The following is an 18,485-nucleotide window of genomic DNA, read 5'->3' as shown; positions in this document are numbered from 1 at the left end:
TATTCCCCCTTTTTGTTCGATTAAGTCAGGGGATGGACTTCATCGAACAACAAATTAGCACAATGGATGACAGGTGGTTTCAAGGCTGAGGGTTCAGCTCAAATGATGATGATGTGGTCGGTGGCTTGGCACCCCCTTTCCGGGGATTCCGTGTGAAACCTCCCGACACAGAGTTCGTGAGCTTGACTGTGGATGTTTGCATCTCGTTGCGTCTGTTGCAGGATGAAGGCCGAGACGAGTGTCGGGCGTGGTCGGTGACCTTGGAAAGATACAACAGTATCAGCTGCGGTCCAGGTTTGAACACAGGTGAGGTATTCAGGCTTGGCGGTTGCCCATGCTTGGAGGGCTGTGTTGCCAGGAGCAATGTTCGTGAGTTGGGACCCCCTTTTCTCAAACCAGAGATCTCCTTCTGGATCTAAGGTGACGTTGTAGTTCTTAAAGGATGGGAGTTCCGGTGCGGTCTGGTACTCTTTGCTCGGAAGATGGTACCATGACCGATTGCCGAGGGGTGAGATGGCACCTGTCGGTACTTGAGTCGGCATACTCTGGCTGAGCAGGTTGACACGGCTGGTTGTATCATGCTGTTCGTGAGTGACAGTGGCTGTGTGCGCAGGTGTGTTAGCCAGCCATCGTTCACCTACAATCTTTGCTTGTGTTTCTGTGACTTGTGTGCGAGGCTTAGCTTCAGCAGGGCAGCGTGTGTGGCTGACCAGGGGTTGCAACTTGTAGAGTCCTCCAGTGTTGTCTCTGAGGACGGGCTTGCTAGGGCAGAGATAGTGACTGTCTTTGGTCAAGGTGCACCCGTGCAGGTTTGAGGCCGGGTACAGCAGGGTGTCGCTGTCGTGGTAGGCCACTACGCCTGGAGTGCATATCTTGAACTGGGTCCTGCTTTTCCAGGACCCGATATTGACAATGTCTTTGAGCCTGTAGGCTCGGTTTGACTCGATGATGGGTAGGTTTAGGAGAAAACCCACTTCTCTCTGCTCGGGGTTGACGTGAAGTGGGGTGGCGCAACCCAGAGAGTAAGCAAGGTGTGTTTGTAGAGGGTCAGCTGGCGTGGTGATGCTGGAAGCCAGCACAGTTCGCACAAGGCTTAAGAGTTTCAGGTACGGTGGGATTGCACCTGTGGCTAGGCTGTCAGTGGAGGAGCTAACCTCCCACAGCATGTCTGTCGTTAGTGCTGTAAACAGCGGAGTCTGGGCAAAGTCTTTCTGGAAGATATTAAACAGCGGTTTCATTGAGTTCACAGTCTGGTTCGCTGCGTTGACACTGGACATACCAATGTTAAAAAGAGTTCTGGCGGCAGCCACGGCTCCGAGCAACGCTCCCAGGAACCGTTCGGATCGGTGGTTGGTGCTTAGGAGTCCTGATTGCGTGGCAGTCACTTTCTCCAGTTGGTTGAGCAGATGTTCGACCTTGGCTTTGGCGTGAGGGAGGGAGTCCTCTGTCCGTTGGGCACTTGCCCAGATGTATGGGGCTGCGGTGCTGGGGTAGTGTGCTCTGTAGACCGGGCGGGACTGGGTGAGTCGACCATACACTGGCTGAGTGTAGGTTCCGCAGTCGGTGATCAGGAGTCTCAGTTGTTCTCTCGGTGGCAGCTGTCCTCTGGATGGCTGACAGCACAGCATGACGACCCACAGCAGCAACCTGGTACAGATGACAGGGAGAGAGAGAGAGAAAGGGAAGGAAGAGGCAAACGAGGGTTGTCTTTGGTTGGACAGGGCAGTTCTTTTGCTTTGTGGGTGGCAGCTAGGTTTAGCTCGCCTTGGCCCATGTTTTGTCACATCTTTCTGCCAGCCTGTCGCTTGCTTCAATGTCTCGTCAGTGACTCTGGTGCTGTGTTGTGCCGCACATGATGCGTCATAGATAAACATTGGCATGACCCCCCTTTTGCAACTGTTCAGCACAAGCTTTTGCGCTGTGATGTCAACAGGTGCAGAACCCGTAATGTTGTGTGTATGCAGCGTGTGCATGTTATGCAGCGGATTGAGGCACTGGCTGTCAGTGAGCTCAGACGGCGTGCAAGGGAGGCAGGAGGGGTATAAGTGGAGGCAATGCCAAGTCGTTGTTGTGGTGTCAGAAGCCCGCATGTCCGCTATGTTGGGTGTTGCAGACAGCGGAGCCCGCGTAAGCGGCACAGGGTTAGGCAGTGTAGCCTGTAAAAGTCTTATGCAGTGTGTAGTCGTTGCAAAAGTGAGGGCGGGTGGGTGGGTCGGGTGTGACCACCGCTTCCCGTTTAGTGCGCCAGGCTTGGCGCGGGCATGAGTTTGGTCATGTGGCTGCAGGTCAGTCTTGACCTTGGCGCAGCATTTGTTAAAGTCTTTTGTGGGCTGGAAGATGCAGGGTAGCGAACTTGAAACTTGACCTGTTGCTAAGTCTGTGTCGTTGTGACTGGCTGTGGGAGTTCCCATGAACTGTGTGACCTGACAGTCTGGCTCTGTGGAAAGTCTCGTGACCTCTGTGATCTGACAGTCTGGCTCGGGTGGCCTGTGTGACTGGATGGGGAGAGGTTCTGGCACTTGGGCCCAAAGAGTTCGCTTTTTGAAGTCCAGTAAGGGCTCGAAACGATCCAGCAGGTCTTTGCCAATGATGAGTGGATGAGTGTTCATTGGTGAAACGTACACAGGGTGAGTCAGCGACATAAAACCTATTGACAGGTGGATTAGAGTTAGCTGTTCGAGCCGGATGTTATTTTGGCTGTATGAATGCACATTTAGCTCACAAGTGTGGGATTCAAGAGTTCGATTCTGTCTCTTAGCTTCAACTTTGAGTCTTTTGAAAAGTTGAGATGAGATCACAGTGAGGTCTGCTCCTGTGTCTATCAAGGCTTCAAGTTTCACTTCCTTCTCCAAAGTGCAGGCTAGGTAGGGTTTCCTGGTCACCCCCCTTTCAAGAAGGTTTTCCAGAAACTGTGGCACCGGGGCTGTTGTTGTCAGCCGGAGTGAATGGTAGGTGTTGTCAGTTTGTGATGCAACAATGAGTGAGTGAGTGGAGCTGCCATTTGGTGATGTAACAGCAAAGTTCATGGGTTGCGATTTGATAACAATGTCTGGTGGGTTGTCCCCGGGAGGGACGTGTGGCTTGCTGCGGGGGCAGCTAGCCGGAACAGCACTTCCTGGGACTTTGTGATGTTGGTCCCAGGTGTGATGTGTTGTGCTGTTTCGTGTAGGGTGTGCAGCTGTCAGCTGTGGTGCTGGAGCGGAGCTGTCACTTTGTGGTGTGACAGCTAGCTCTGTAGTCTGTGGGGGACGAGCAGTGTTCGTGGTGCTTGGCTCAGGCAGATAGCAGTCAGACAGGGTGTTGGTTTCAGTTCTTATGCTTAGACATAAGATGTCTGGTTCGTCCTTGTCTCTCTTGCGATGTTTCTTGTGAAGAAACTCTTTCAGCATCCTCACGATCTCTGCTGTCTCCGACGTGGCTGCACTGTGTTTTTCTGGTGTGCGATGAGGCTTGGGCTTACCAGTAGCATGTCGAGAGGGGTTCCAGGGCCGGCTTTCTGGGCTTGGAGTTCTGGACGGCGGGTGATGCTGGTCCCAGAACCTCTTAGAGCGCTCGCTCCGATGCTTTGGATGAGCACCGTCACGGTTGTGCTGCCCTTTGCTGGCTTGGAACGGTCTTGACTCTCTGTGGTAAAGTCTGTGACTGTGGTGCTGTTGGGCACCCTCTGTGTCTAGCTCTGAGCAGTGCTCAGAGACAGAGTCGATTGTGGGGTCTTTTACAGTCTTTTTGGAAATAGTCTTTTGCTTGGTGTAAGCTTTGTGGACCAAGTCACGTAGCTGTTGAGTGGACATGCTACGTGGACAGGCCAGAACGCCTAAGTGATGACTCACTGTGGGATGCAGGTTTCGGAGGAACAGCGTCCTGAGGTTGACATCTTCTTCCATAACGGGCTCGTTTCGTGCTCCGAAGTAGGCGTGTCGGAGTCGGCTGTAGTAGGTCTGTGGGTGTTCAGGTCGGGCCTGTTTGATGTCCATGGCGGCGATGAACCCTTGTTCTGATTCTGGATCAGAGAATTCACGGATCAAAGCTTGTCGCAGCTGCTGGTAGTCCCTTTTGACAGTCTCTGGTTGACGGTCTAGGAAGCTGCGCACGTCACGGCTAGACGTAATTCTGAGCAGGTAAAACTTGTCCCAAGCTGTCACGTTGGCGACAGTTTGCAGGTGAAAGTCAATGTCTTGAAGGTAAGCATGTACATCATGGCCTCCTGCAAGGTTTGGAGTGAACGTGGGGATGTTTCTGGCCAACTTGTCAAAGTCTGTGGGGGAGGAGCTGTTGCTGGGGGCCCAATCCGTCTGGGGGGGATTCTGACCCTTTTCAGCTCCGCCCCTTTCAGCTTTGGGAGCCGTGCCGCGTTGAGCGGTAAGTGTTCTCTGTGAGGGCTCCCCCCTTTCTGCTGACAGGGGTTTCTGTTGGCTGGCTGGTGTGTACCGGCTGGTCAGGGGAAACTTTGTGGTGTGTGTTTCCCCTACCCGGTCACTGTTAAGTCTGTAAGAATGGCTCAGTTCTCTGTGAACAATGTCAAGTTCGTCTCTGAGATCATGTCTCTGCAGAGTAAGCTCATGGATTTCAGCTCTGGCCACCTGTAAGTGTTTTTCACAGGCTGTGGCTTTAGCGTTTTTGTCTCTTAGTTCAGTCTTTGCTCTCTCGAGGAGAGCGTCACTTTGTTGGAGTCTTTCGTCGAGATCTTTACGGGTTTCTTTCTCCGACTGTTCTCTTTGGTCTGTGTCGAGGCGAAGATCTTGCAGGGCCTTTCGAAGTCTTTCTACTTCTTTCTGTAGCTCTGGATCTGTGGCGTCCTCTTTCTCGGTCTGGAGCAGAAGCTTGTCTAGATGACTTTGGGTGTGGGCCTGGTTCCTCCGGGCCTCCTCTGCTTGAAGCTTTAGCGCTGCTGCTTCCTGCTCCAGGTTGATGTGGCTCCTTTCACTGAGCCGTGCCTGGGCGACGAGTTTGTGTGCGAGGCTTCCGACGATTTTGGCCCAGTCCTTGTAGCTGTAGCTCTGTGTCGGATCGTGGGTCATCAGTTCGACCAGGTCGGTGTCCAGCTGTTCTCGGCTCCGGGGCTCTGTGTCAGCGGCGTCTCCGGGCAGGAAGTCGGTCGTCATGGCTCTCAACCACAACTCGAGTTCGTCCCACTGGGCAGCCATACTGGACGGCCGTGACCTCGGCACACTGTAGGCGAGAGAGAACACAGAACACACACACACAAAGAGACCAATGCAAGTTCGTTTTAAGGTTAACGAGCTATGATCATACGGCTATGCCGTTTATGAGAATTTTGGGGCTAACTGATGCCAACAGTTAGACAGTTCACGGAGCCAATTAACTTGGGTCGTCTGAGGACTTGCACTAGGGGTTGTGACGAGCAGTAGCCTGGCGGGTCACGTGGTGGCCCCGACTGCTGGTGGTCACTCCACTACTTAGTTTCCTTGATGGCTCTCTCAGGTTACTGTTTCTAGGTGAAATGAAAGAAACAAATCACAACAGAACAAAGGATAGAACAGATCAAAGTGAAATAAGATCAAACAATAGTAACACGGTATGTGTCAGAGAGAATAAGGAGGCCTAAGCCTATTACCACTGCCAGAGTTTACGATAGGGCCTACAGGTGAGTGGGGGCTATCGGGGTAGAAAACCTAGGAAGATGGTGAGGCTTGGAGAAAAGGATAGGGGCCAAACACTTAAATGATCGGGGAATATCTAATATTCTGTGGCTTATACTAAGTGTATGGGTTTTACCTTATTTAGTCTGCCTGGGGTGAAATGAGGTCACTCAGGTGGGAGCCGGCGGCGCGGTCAACCTTCTTGACGGTCCCAAACACTCGACCGCAGTGGACCCGGGCCCTCTGTTACTCTGTGTACCACGGTGCGACCTTCTCAAAACAACTTGCGACCTTAAACACAACCTGGCAACACCAAGGTGTCAACTGCCAGACAGCACGACAAAATTGGGTTTTCCCTGGAACCCTGCCCCTGCAGCAGGCCCTGGTTCAGGTAATTGTCCCGAAATTGCCTTGTGTGTCAGCTGGCGTGGTTGACTTTACCCTTGGAGTGCTAAATTGCTGATGTAGCAGTTGCGTGCCGCCCCAATGGTAAGAGACAGAAGAGTCCGAGACTCACGCACGGCCGGTGTCGGTCGTGACGGCCAGGTGACCCCGCTCGCTGGAAACCAACCAGAGATGACTGTCAAATCACCACAGCGCCCTAGGGAGAACTACACATAAACACACAAAAAGGGGTAAACAGGTGAAAGTTAAAGTCAATTAAGGCTTTCTTGTTTAAACCAAGTTTAGTAATTATGTATGTAGAAATAAAGGCAAAGGCTTTGAAATAATGATAAAACAAAAAAGGGAATTATGATAATGTTGGTGATTATCAGAATAACCTAACCTAAAAGAGATAAGAAAATTAGGAAAAAAAAAAAAATAATTGTAATAATTAATTATAATTTTTTTGAGAAAAAAAAAAAGTATTTATAAAATAAAATAATGGAAAGACAGGATGACCCCAGAAGAAGAGACAGGCCGCAGTAGTGGGTTTGTCCCACAAGGGGGCGTATCTCTTTTCAGTGGTCAACCTGGTTGGACAGACAAACTCATTCAAATTAAATTCAAACTGGTTTTAAATTCAAATTTAAATAAGCCTGTGCAGAAATGTAAAAATCAGAGTGATATTTTATAATAATCCAGATGACGTTAAAGCATCAGTAATTACTATGAAATAATCAGAAGGGAAAGATGAAATAAGTACACACTTCAAAAGAGTGAAAGGGGAAAAAGAGTGGCACCGACTTAGTATCCACAAGGCCACGCGGTGGCGCTGTTTCCTTCTAGTGGATGACAGTGGCTGCCAGCCAAACAAGATTTAAATCCAAAATTTAAATCTGATTTAACTCGAATTTAGATAAGCGTGTAAGGGAATTGAGAACTCAGAATGATATCGAATAATAACTTAGATGCATTAAAGTATCAGTAATTATTATAAAATAATCAGACGAGAAAACAGAAATAAAGCAATTCACACAGAATTGGAAACAGAGAAGCGAGTTGAATGAACCGCTTTAGCGGGAGGCGGCCACTGGGTGGCGGACTTCCCTCTATGGGCTCTCAATGGCTGGGCTGGGATTTAATTTAAGTTTTAATTCACCTCTTGTTTGAACCAAACTCAAAGTAAATGTACCAGTCACAAGCAGGAAAATTGTCTAACACAAAATAATATTCGCACGAGCAAAGCTGGAAATGCCAATAATTATTGAGAATTTAGACATAAGCTAATTCACTATTCATCATAGAACACTTGAATTTAGCAGTACGAGAGCATTATCTGAAACGGCCACGAGATGGCGTAGTCGCGCTCATGCAGGCTGACGTCAGTGGGAGGCGGTGCTCACGCAGGGTGACGTCGTTGGGGCGCGTATTTTGAGACTTGAACACCTAAAAGGACCTCTGGTGTTTAGTCCGCGGAATTACAACCAATTTTAAATGTGACTCTAAAGAGCTCAGAGCGTTCAGCTCAGTCACGTGCTGATTTTCTGCAATAAAATCACAAAGGAAACAAGATCTCTACAGATCTTCGGGTGCTATACTGCACAAGAGAGAACGTGTCAGGACTTCTTCACTGCACTTTATTACTCAAATGTGGAAAACAGGAATTATCATCTGTTGTTGGGTTCCCGTAAACATTTAACCACAATAGCACTTATGATTTAAAAATGTCTTAGGTTTACAAAATGGGTAGCTAATCCAATTTTCGACCAGGAGTTATCGTTATTTTAACGATCTAATATTATTATTAGGCCTATTATCGAAACGGAGGAGACTCGCTCTGTTCCAATCTACCGCGTGAACAAAGAAACTCGTTTGATTTCAAGCGGGCTAAAGCAATATTAATTACAGGCTGAACAGAGATTCTTTTCTCTAGGACATTTACCGGTATTGTCACTTCCAGCGTCTGTTAATATGCTTGAGCTGAGCTGGCTCGGCGCCAGTCAGTTCTTCAGTGAGAGCGCGTGGGTTCGCATTTGGGCGCGCGCGTTTCCTCACTGAACCGCGTGGACTCTCGCTGGAGCGCGCGCGTGGGTAACACAATATTAAGAATGTACAGTCCGAGACATGTACAGAGATTCTGTTCTCTTTACCGAAACAATATTAATATAATACATCGAAGTTTATTTTAGCAATTAACAGGGCTGAAAATGTTAAACATATCTAGCCGGGGTCAATTTGCTTTGACTGAGATCGGCTTCGTGCCTTCTAACAGTCCTTCAGTGAGCGCGCGTGGTTTTTGCCTTACTAGGGCGCGCTTGTTTCCTCAATGGGAGCGCGTGGGCTCTCGCTGGAGCGCGCGCGCGCGTTACATTAATACACAATATAGACAGACTGAAACTGATTTGCTCGTAAAACACAAAGTTTGAGATTGCCCGCATTCTCCACCAAACTGTAAACTATATGCCTTATGCTTCGGACTCTGGGTCCGGATGAATTAGCTCAAATGATCCATAGGGAATTTTAATAACTAATCATGAATATGATTAATATTTTGCATACTTCAGTTACATTAAATTGTCGAAAGTGAAGGTGGATTATATGAATATATGAATAATCAATCACAACGAATTATAATTCCTCATTCATATATCAATAATCCTACTTAACCTCGATTGCGAGATAATCTTTAAGGGAAATCAATGTAATTATCAGATCGTTGTTCGTCCAGCGACCAACGATTAGATTAAGTGATTAATCTCTCAATAAAGTTATCCTTCCTTATAAACTCCAAGAAACACCAACCTTCTGGCCGTGAACATTAATATTTCTGGTGTTTATGAAATTAAAACTACTTAATGTAGTGAACAGGGAGCGCGGTAGCCATAATCTACCTCATTGACGTTTGTGGTTTTACGAGCGTTTTTCACAGACACAGTCTTGAATACATTGTTTTAATAAATGCAAACTACAGAGTATTACGGATTACACATAGTGATTATAGGTTTTATACGTCTATGTACAGTTACTTACATTAAACAGACAAGACAAAAACGGGTAACAGCTGATGAGAGAAGGAGAGTTATAGAGAGTTGGGGAGGGGCGCGCGCCGTAGCACGCGCTGAGATTGTAGAGAGATAGAGAAAGAGAGAATGGTCACGTGTGACCATAGAACAGCAAACATCACAGACCTTTGAGAGAGACATCAATCAAAACAAACCTTAAAACATTAACACTCGTCAGAGTTTGATACTTGCAAAAAGGTTCGTTTGTGTGTGATGAGCTGTGTCCAGCATGCGCGTGTTCTCGTGTCTGAGGCGCATTCTCCCGTGTCGTTTCGGAGCAGGGCGCGTGCTCGTTGCCAGAGCACGTTTCCGAGGGAGCTTTGAATGCTGGTTGAAAGTGAAGTTGCTGAAGGAATTCAGGCTCCGTTCGTTCGACTCGTAGGTGGAAACGACCAAAGGAGAATTTGAAAATGGCACAAAAGGAACTTTATAAAGAAAATAAAAGCAGGGAACTCCGTGAGGGAGTTTAGATCGGAGACGTCACATGATGAGCAGTGATGAAGGCAGGAAGCGCAGAGCAAGAGACAAGAGAGAGGAGGAGCTTTGGTCTCTCTCTTTTAAAGGAATGTAAGGATACGCCTCCTTCTGGGACAAGAGCGAATCGGATCCTCTGATCTAGAGCGGGAGAATGTTCCTTTGTTGGTAAAGACACGCCCACTTTGACTATGTCATGTGAAATTGAATTTAACATTCATATTTAGAAGTATGGTATTTCCTAGAATAAATGCATATTATTGTACCTTGCAGTCAAGATTCAACTCCGTTAGATTTAGAGAATTACAAAGATACGAAACACATCATATTAACATTAATAGGAATACAAAGTTATATTAATATGCATTAGTATAGACATTTAAAGTTCGATTAATGTTACACTAGGACATATATATGCTTTCCTATGGTTTATAAACACATCTTAACACAACAAGGGATATATTTATTACATTTAAGCGTGACTATTTAGCATTCCTTTTCTCTGTGCAAACACGTGGGTGTCTTGGTGTGTGTGTGGAAGGCAGATGTTGGTGTGAGGAATTTTGGGGTGTCACGTTACAAGTCTCTTTGTGTGTTGTAATGGAGAAAGAGACAAAGACCTCTTGTCTTCAGGCAAATTAATGAAGTGTTCGCGAGGATCGCGATTCCCTAATTTGACCAGATGGCAGTCAATGTTGCTACAACACTCATATACACTAGAGTTACACAATCATGACTTTATTGTGTGTGTTTATTGTGACTCCTGAGACACTGAGGATGTGCAGATGAACGTCCATCTCTGTGTCCATATTCAGTCATGTGACCATCATCACTGCTACACTTCCACTAGATGAAGCGCCATCACTAAAGTAAGATCATGAATCATGAGTCTGTTCAGAAAGTATCAGGACTGATTGTGAATCTCTAATCAGAGTTCATGGTGTCACTCCATCTATCATGAAGCCTCATGTGTGTCTGAAATCATCAGATGGAGAAGAAACCGGCTGTTAAAGATGGAGACATATTAGAGCTTGTTCACGCTTCATGATCTTGTGTGGAGATTCAGAACCAGTCCAGATACTTTTATAACACACCTTGAATATGAACACATGCTGGACTGTGTAGAACATGCTAAATACCTTTTATATCTTCATTGTTACACTTTCTATTGACTTTGGCTATAATATTCAATAAAGTCATGATTTGAACAGATTTCCACTGAAGATTGAAGTCTGAAGCTGCAGGTTTTTCTGTGAATCATGATGATTGATCTGCATATGAAGAACAGAAGCATCATTATGAGAAACGTAGGGAACGGAGACGTTATGTCGAATGACGACGAAATGGGGTTCACTTTAAAGCCTATCCTCTTCTAAAGAAATAAAATGAGCCAATGGCAAGGAAATGCCATGGGTCTGTGGGATTTGCATAGCGTAACTCCGCTACACCACGTGGGTATAAAAGGGAGGACATCGCAACATGCAGATATGCAGGAGCCAAGACTGAACTCAGGCTGTTCCAGCGGTACAGCGGACATGGCAGGGAGATGTAACGTCTCTGTTCCTTACTAAGGGAATGAGGGTTACATCTGTAACCGAGACGTTCCCTTTTGTTGTCACATCGAGTTACATCGAATGATGACGAAATGGGGTTTCCAGTCCAATCACGCCACCTCGGCTGTCTTCCAGTGTCCAGTCCTGGTACTGGCTGGTTGAAGCGAGTACTCTGGAGGACACTGGCTCCACTCGGAGATTGTAGAATCTGGCGAATGTGTTGGGTGTCGCTCAGCCTGCAGCTCTGCAGATATCTGTTAGCAAGGTGTTATGCGCTAGAGCCCAAGGGGAGGCCACACCCCGGGTGGAGTGGGCCGTTACACCAAGGGGGCACGGTCGACCTTGCTGCTGGTAAGCCAAAGTTGCCAAAGTCCCACTATCCAGTGAGACAACCTTTGTTTGGAGATAACTTTTCCCTTCAGCTTCCCACCATAACAGACGAAGAGCTGGTCTGAGGTCCTGAAACACTACGTTCTGTCTACGTAAGCACGGAGGGTGCGTACTGGACAGAGCAGTGTCAAGGCTGGGTCTGCCTCCTCCAGGGGCAGCGCTTGCAGGTTCACCACCTGGTACCGGAAGGGAGTGGTGGGAACCTTGGGCACATATCCAGGCAGGGGTCTCAGGATCACGTGACAATAGGCCGGCCCGAATTCCAGGCACGCTTCGTCTACAGAAAATGCATGCAGGTCCCCTACCCTCTTGATGGAGGCCAATGCAACCAGGAGCGCTGTCTTGATTGACAGGAACTTAAGCTCCACTGATTGCAGAGGCTCAAAGGGAGCACTCTGCAGGGCAGTTAAAACCACTGATAGGTCCCAAGAGGGAACGAGAGGAGGGCGAGGAGGATTTAGTCTCCTCGCTCCTCTCAGGAACCTGATGACCAGGTCGTGCTTCCCCACGGACTTAGCCTCGACTGCGTCATGATGTGCAGCGATAGCGGCAACATACACTTTCAGGGTGGAGGGAGACAGCCTTTGCTCCAACTAGGGGTGTGCGATATTACGATTTTTGATCGTGGACGATTAAAATGTGTCCACGATCTGCTTTTGAAGAAATATCGTAGGATCGTGCATTTTATCAGTTTGCATTTCTGGCGCCTCAGTCTCAACATGCTGTACAGCGCAACGTATATCCACATGAAATGCAGAGGAACGGGACACTGTAGTTCATAAAAATGAATCATTTGCATGTGCTTTAAAGCCTTGCCGGTTAAACATGCCATTCGCTGCTGATGCGCTGTTCTAACTGAGCACAAACACCCGACGCGCGCACATGCACTAAAAGCCTGTCTAACAGCGTCTGATTACTGGGCTAAGTTATATTTCGAGTCTTATTGCGCTAATACTGTCAAATACACACAAGGTTTACATAAACAAAGTTGGTTATGTCTAAAGTGAAAGAACAATAGAAAAAATTAAGAAAAAATCTGCTTGTCAAATGCGTGTTGACTCGTTGCGCGCAGATCTTAAAGTGAGAGTAGCCCTAATAGTAAACATGCTGCCGCTTGTCCTTAAAGGGACAGTTACCCAAAAATAAAAATTCTGTCATTATTTACTCACTCTCTAATGTTGTTCCAAACCTGTATTAATTTCTTTCTTGTGCTGAACACAAAAGAAGATATTTTGAGGAGTGTGGCTAACCGGGCAGTTGCTGGTCCCCATTGACTACCATAGTGTGAAAAAACTATTATTAAGTCTTTGGGGTACATCAACTGTTTGGTAACCCACATTCTTCCAAATTACTTTTATTTTCAACAGAAGAGGGAGACTTATTCGGGTTTAAAACGGCTTGAGAGAATTTAAATCTTTGGAGAACTATGCTTGTTAATAAAACAACAAAATACAAAGAGCATCTCACTCACTCTTGACTGAGAACTTTAATAGTAGCTTTAATAAGAATCAATGTAAAATGTATACAGTGAAGTCTATGTTGTGTTTTTTTTCTTCATATTTGTTCATTTAATTACTTTCTTCAATGCTGTTAAATACACCTGTAGCTGAAAAAATAAAGCACTGTTTATTTAATTTGTATATTAAGTTGTATATGTGTATATTTGTTCTTAATTTTTAATAACAAAGACAATGACAAATATTTTTTATCTTCGCCACTTTGGCCTAAATGTCTGCCATTCTTTTTTATTTTATATTTTGTCACCTAAGGCTTTGTTTTTAAAATAGGGACATTTGTTTGGCTGTGATGCTCAGTCACTTGCAAAATAGTAAAACCAACATGAAAAGGAATCGTGATAAAATCGTGAATCGTGATTTTCCTGAAAAAAATAGTGATATGATATTTTTGCCATATCGCCCACCCCTAGCTCCAACCCATCCTGCAGGAAGAAAAGCACGACACTGATCGGGGTCATGTTCTGGGGTCTTCTCGGTGAGAAGAGCACCAGGAGACGAAGAGGTTCCACTTCAACGCGTAGACATGCTTCGTGGACGATGCTTTAGCGGAAGTGATGGTAGCCACCAACGCTTGTGGGTAGGAGCCACACGTGAGGGTTCCAAAGATCGGGACGAGGGTGCCATAGGGTTCCCCGTCCCTGAGAAAGGAGGTCCTTCCTCAGAGGAATTGGCCAGGGAGGTGCTGTCGTGAGTTGTACAAGTTCGGAGAACCAGGTCCGGGTAGGCCAGTGCGGCGCAACCAATATGACCTGCTCCTCGTCCTCCCTGATCTTGGCTCACTGGGGGAACACATACTTGCGGAGGCCCTGCGGCCAGCTGTGCGCCAGTGCGTCCGTGCCGAGCGAACCCTCAGGTCAGGGAGTAAAACTGGGCGCAGTGGGACGAGTCGTGGGAGACAAACAGGTCTACCTGTGTGTCCCCGAACTGATCCCAAATCAGCTGAACCGACTGGGGATGGAGTCTCCATTCTCCAGGAAGAGGCTGAAGCCGTGAGAGCTCGTCTGCTCAAGGTTCAGGTCTCCCGGGATATTAATGGCTCAAAGCGACCTCAGATGCTTCTGACTCCATAGGAGGAGGTGGCGGGCGAGTTGCGACATACGGCCCAGACGAGCTAGGTGCCGGAGCAGTAGGTCCCTGTGTTCGCAAACCTGGTCTCGAGAGTGAGCTAGGATCAGCCAGTCGTCGAGATAGTTCAGGATGCGAACCCCGTGTTGCCGTAGTGGCACAAGAGCTGCCTCGACGGCCTTCGTGAAGACGCGAGGAGACAGGGCCAGCCCGAATGGGAGAACCGAATACTGGTATGCCTGCCCCTCGAAAGCAAAATCATAAGAACGGTCTGTGTCGAGGAAGAATGGAGACATGGAAGTAGGCGTCCTTCAGGTCGAGCGCTGCAAACCAATCCTGTGCCTGCACACATTCGAAAATGCGTTTGGCCTTGAGCATCTTGAACGGAAGCCTGTGAAGGGAACGGTTCAAGAGGCGCAAGTCCAGGATTGGCTGTAACCCACCGGTTTCTTGGGTACAATGAAGTAGGGGCTGTAGAAGCCGGACCTCATTTTGGCTGGAGGGACAGTCTCGATCGCACCCTTCGCCAGTAGAATGGCGACCTCCGCTCTCATGACAAGGGCATTGCCACCGAACATAGTGAAGCGGACTCCCCTGAAGCGGGGAGGAGACTGCGCGAACTGAATCGCGTAGCCGAGCCTGATGGTTCTCGCGACCCAGCGGGACAGGTAGGGAAGCTCTAGCCAGGCTCCCAAGGACTGTGCCAGCGGGTTATGCGAACCACAGATGTGCAGCGAAGCGGACTCAGAGGTCACAACTCATCACATATATTTCTTTAAACAGTGTTATATCAGAAAGCATTTAGTGGAATCTGAATGAGTGAGTGTTGAGAAGAGCTGAGGATCTTCTAATATCAGTGTGTTGAAGTGTTGTTTCTCTCTCTCTGCTGGAGTGTGTGTTCACTCGAGTGGAATAGAGGTTTTTGTACGAGCGTTTCATTAGATTGTGTCACTGTGGTGGACATTCGGTGGAGGAACTAAACTGGTGATCAAATGTAAGTCTTTTTAATTACATGTCAATTACAAAAATACACAAATTTAGATTTAAAAAAAAATTTAAAAGTTGAAACAATACTTTTTTAATAATAATGATTATTAGATATTGTGGCAAAACTTTACTTGAAGCCTTTATGTATAATTCATTATAAATGTATTCATAATGTAGATTTAAATGCCAAATATATTTTCATAAATTATTGTAACCAAGTTAAAAGTTAAAATGCAGTGTAATATTAGCAAATTCCTTGTTAAATCTGAAATTGGTTGTTTATCATGAGTTTTAATGCATTATATAATAATGTAACTATGAATATATAATACTATAATGTTTTATAACTGCGGTAACAATTATTGATGAGATCATAGATACATTATAATGTGTGTAACATTGCGTAACTAAAGCATTAAAATACTTTTATAGTGCAATATGTATAAAGGCTTTAATTAAAGAGTTACTGATATTGTTGTATAATTATTTAATCTAAACTAATGATATTATTATAAGAACGGCATTTTTACTTAAAAAAAAAAAATTCTAAACATATTTCCACACTGTGTTCAGTTTATTATAATGTGTTATAACTGCGGTTACAATTATCGATAAGATCATACATGCATTTTAATGTATATATAGTGCAATATGTATGAAGACTTTAAATAAAGAGTTACTGATATTGTTTTATAATTATTTAATCTAAAACTAGAACAGCATTATTAATATAATGTGTCTCACTGTGAGTTTAATCAGTTGTTTTTCCTTCATTTATTTCTACACTGAGTTCATATTTAGTTCATCTTTTATTGTAGAAATCATACATGTAAAAATAGATTTGACATCAGAATGTAAATGTTGCGACTTTCTGTAGTTCAGTCAATGATCCTGAATCTCTTTTGCTCATGTTGTGCTTATAATTCAGTGCTTTATAATACAAACACGATTTATACACAATATAGGTATGTTTAGAAATGTGTATTCAGTGTTTAATTCTTTTTAAGTTTTAAGAATATCTTACTAGAATTGATTTATTGATATATTTAGAATTGATTCTGTGCATTAGTGTGTGTGTGTGTGTGTGTGAATGTGTTGTGTTTGTCTCCTGCAGCTGGTCCCACAGTGAAGCCCTCAGTGTCTCTGCTGCCGCCCTCTTCTCTGCAGATCTCTGGAGACTCAGCCGCACTGCTCTGCCTGCTCAGCTCTTACTCTCCACAGGGGGCGCTGGTGAGCTGGACACTGGACGGGTCAGAGGTCACCGAGGGGGTTCTGACCAGCGCAGAGAGCCAGCAGGACGGCCGCTACAGCCGCAGTAGCGTCCTGACCCTCAGCAAAGCACGCTGGGAAGAGGGAGAGCTGTACGTCTGCAGAGTAACACATGATGGAGCTCCTCATGAGGTCTCGTTCCACAAGAGCTCTGAGTGCTGATGTTCCTCTCCTGAAGATGAGCCGTATCTGAGTGTGTGTGTCAGGCAGGATTCACATGAGTCTAGTGCTGCAGCTGTAGTGTGTGTGTGTGTGTGTGTGTGATCTTTCAATATGCTGTGTTTGCTGCAACATTCAATAAAGCTTCTCAACAAGTTCACTTTGTGTCTGACAACATCATTCCACTAACAGATGAAGATGCAGGTGCTTTTCAGAAGGTTGATGTCGCAGTAAATGTCAAATAAAGCTCTTGGGGTTTGAACATGGTCTCTGGAGACAGAGCTGCTCTATTCTGAGAGATCACAATCACTCCAGCCTGACAATGCAAATGGGCTTTTCAGTCTCACTCTGTGATTGGTCGCATGATCTGGACTGGAGCAGTTTCACTTCTGCTGCACATTTACATGTAAAGAAGGTGGAGAACTTTATAAAAATATCATAAAAATCATTAATAAAAACAATTGTGTAAGAATGTACAAGTTTCTGTGGCTCAAATGGAAAGCATCTCGTCCAGACAGCAGAAGTGACTGAATCTGTTCAGTTTGATTGACAGGATCATATATTACTCCTAAAACATGATGATCATATTGAAACACTGACTCATTCTCTTCATAAACACAAGAGTGATGTTGATTGTAATGATATAGTGTTATTAGTGTGTGAAAATACAATCATAAATCATTCTTCAAAGCTGAACTAAACACTGGCAGAGTCAAGAGGAAGATGATGCTGAAAGTCATGTTTGTTGGTTGATGAAGAAGAGCTCTTGATCATGTCATGTTCAGTTCATAGAGCTATAAACACATGCAGAGTGAAGCATGTGCTGATCATATAAAACACTCTCTGAATGCAAAAGCTGCTGTAGACTGTGAGCTCACGACGAGACCGAAGAGAGATCAGGACGAGATACAGACTCACCTCAGACTCATCAGAGTCAAAGAGCTTTACTGACAGGGTTAAAGAACGGCTTTACATGGCCGAAGCACAGGCACATTACATACACTGACACACACACTTACACACACACACACACACACAGTTAATAATTAGGGCTGTAACGATTAATCGCGATTAATCAAAATTCAAAATAAAAGTTTGTGTTTACATAATAAATGTGTGTGTATTGTGTATAATTATTTTGTATATATAAATACACACACGCGCATGTATATATTTAATAAAAATGTGTTATTTATATATAAAATAGTTCTATTTATATATAATATAAATCATATAAAAATATATATGCAGTATATAAATGCAAATATTTCTCAAATATATACATGCATGTGTATGTATTTATATATACAAAATAATTATACACAATACACACACATATATTATGTAAACACAAACTTTTATTTTGAATTTTGATTAATCGCGATTAATCGTTACAGCCCTATTAATAATGTATATATTGAGTTCAGTCATGAAACTCTAGATCAGTTTCTGGTCCTGGAGTATCACCAACAATAGAGATATTGAAGCTGTGCTGCTTCTGTGTGTGATGTTCTGGTTTACTAACGAGGTAATTAACGAAACGGCAGAAAAGAGATGAGCACTGATACTAAAGCGCATTCAGAAAGCTCGTAATGCTAGATATAAAATAAGACGGCGTATGTTATCAGCTGTTGTGGACGATGACCGTGAGATGGCTGAGACGAACACAAGCCATCAGGGCAGAAAGAACAAGATTGGTAAGAAATTAATCCATCAAAGTAAACCAGAGTTGTTGTAATAATACGTAATATAAGTAATAATAATGTAATTATATATTCCATCCACTGATTGTGTGTGGTTTAGATATGCGATCGGTTTGGACACACAACAGAACAACGGGATGGTGGGACGCACGTCCTGATTTTGATGTTGATCCAGGAACATGTTGCACTTGGTGAACTAAACTTGACATCACCTGTAAACATGACCCTCAAATCTGATTGGTTGATTGAAATGTCGTTCTTGGATCAACAAAGATGGAAGTCAGGTTCTGCTGGTGGGACGGCGTGGTTCTTTCACCGAAGC

This window comes from Phoxinus phoxinus, assembly GCF_949152265.1.
Source record: "Phoxinus phoxinus genome assembly, chromosome: 25".
In the NCBI taxonomy this organism is placed as follows: domain Eukaryota; kingdom Metazoa; phylum Chordata; class Actinopteri; order Cypriniformes; family Leuciscidae; genus Phoxinus; species Phoxinus phoxinus.
Note: the sequence above shows the minus strand (reverse complement) of the source record.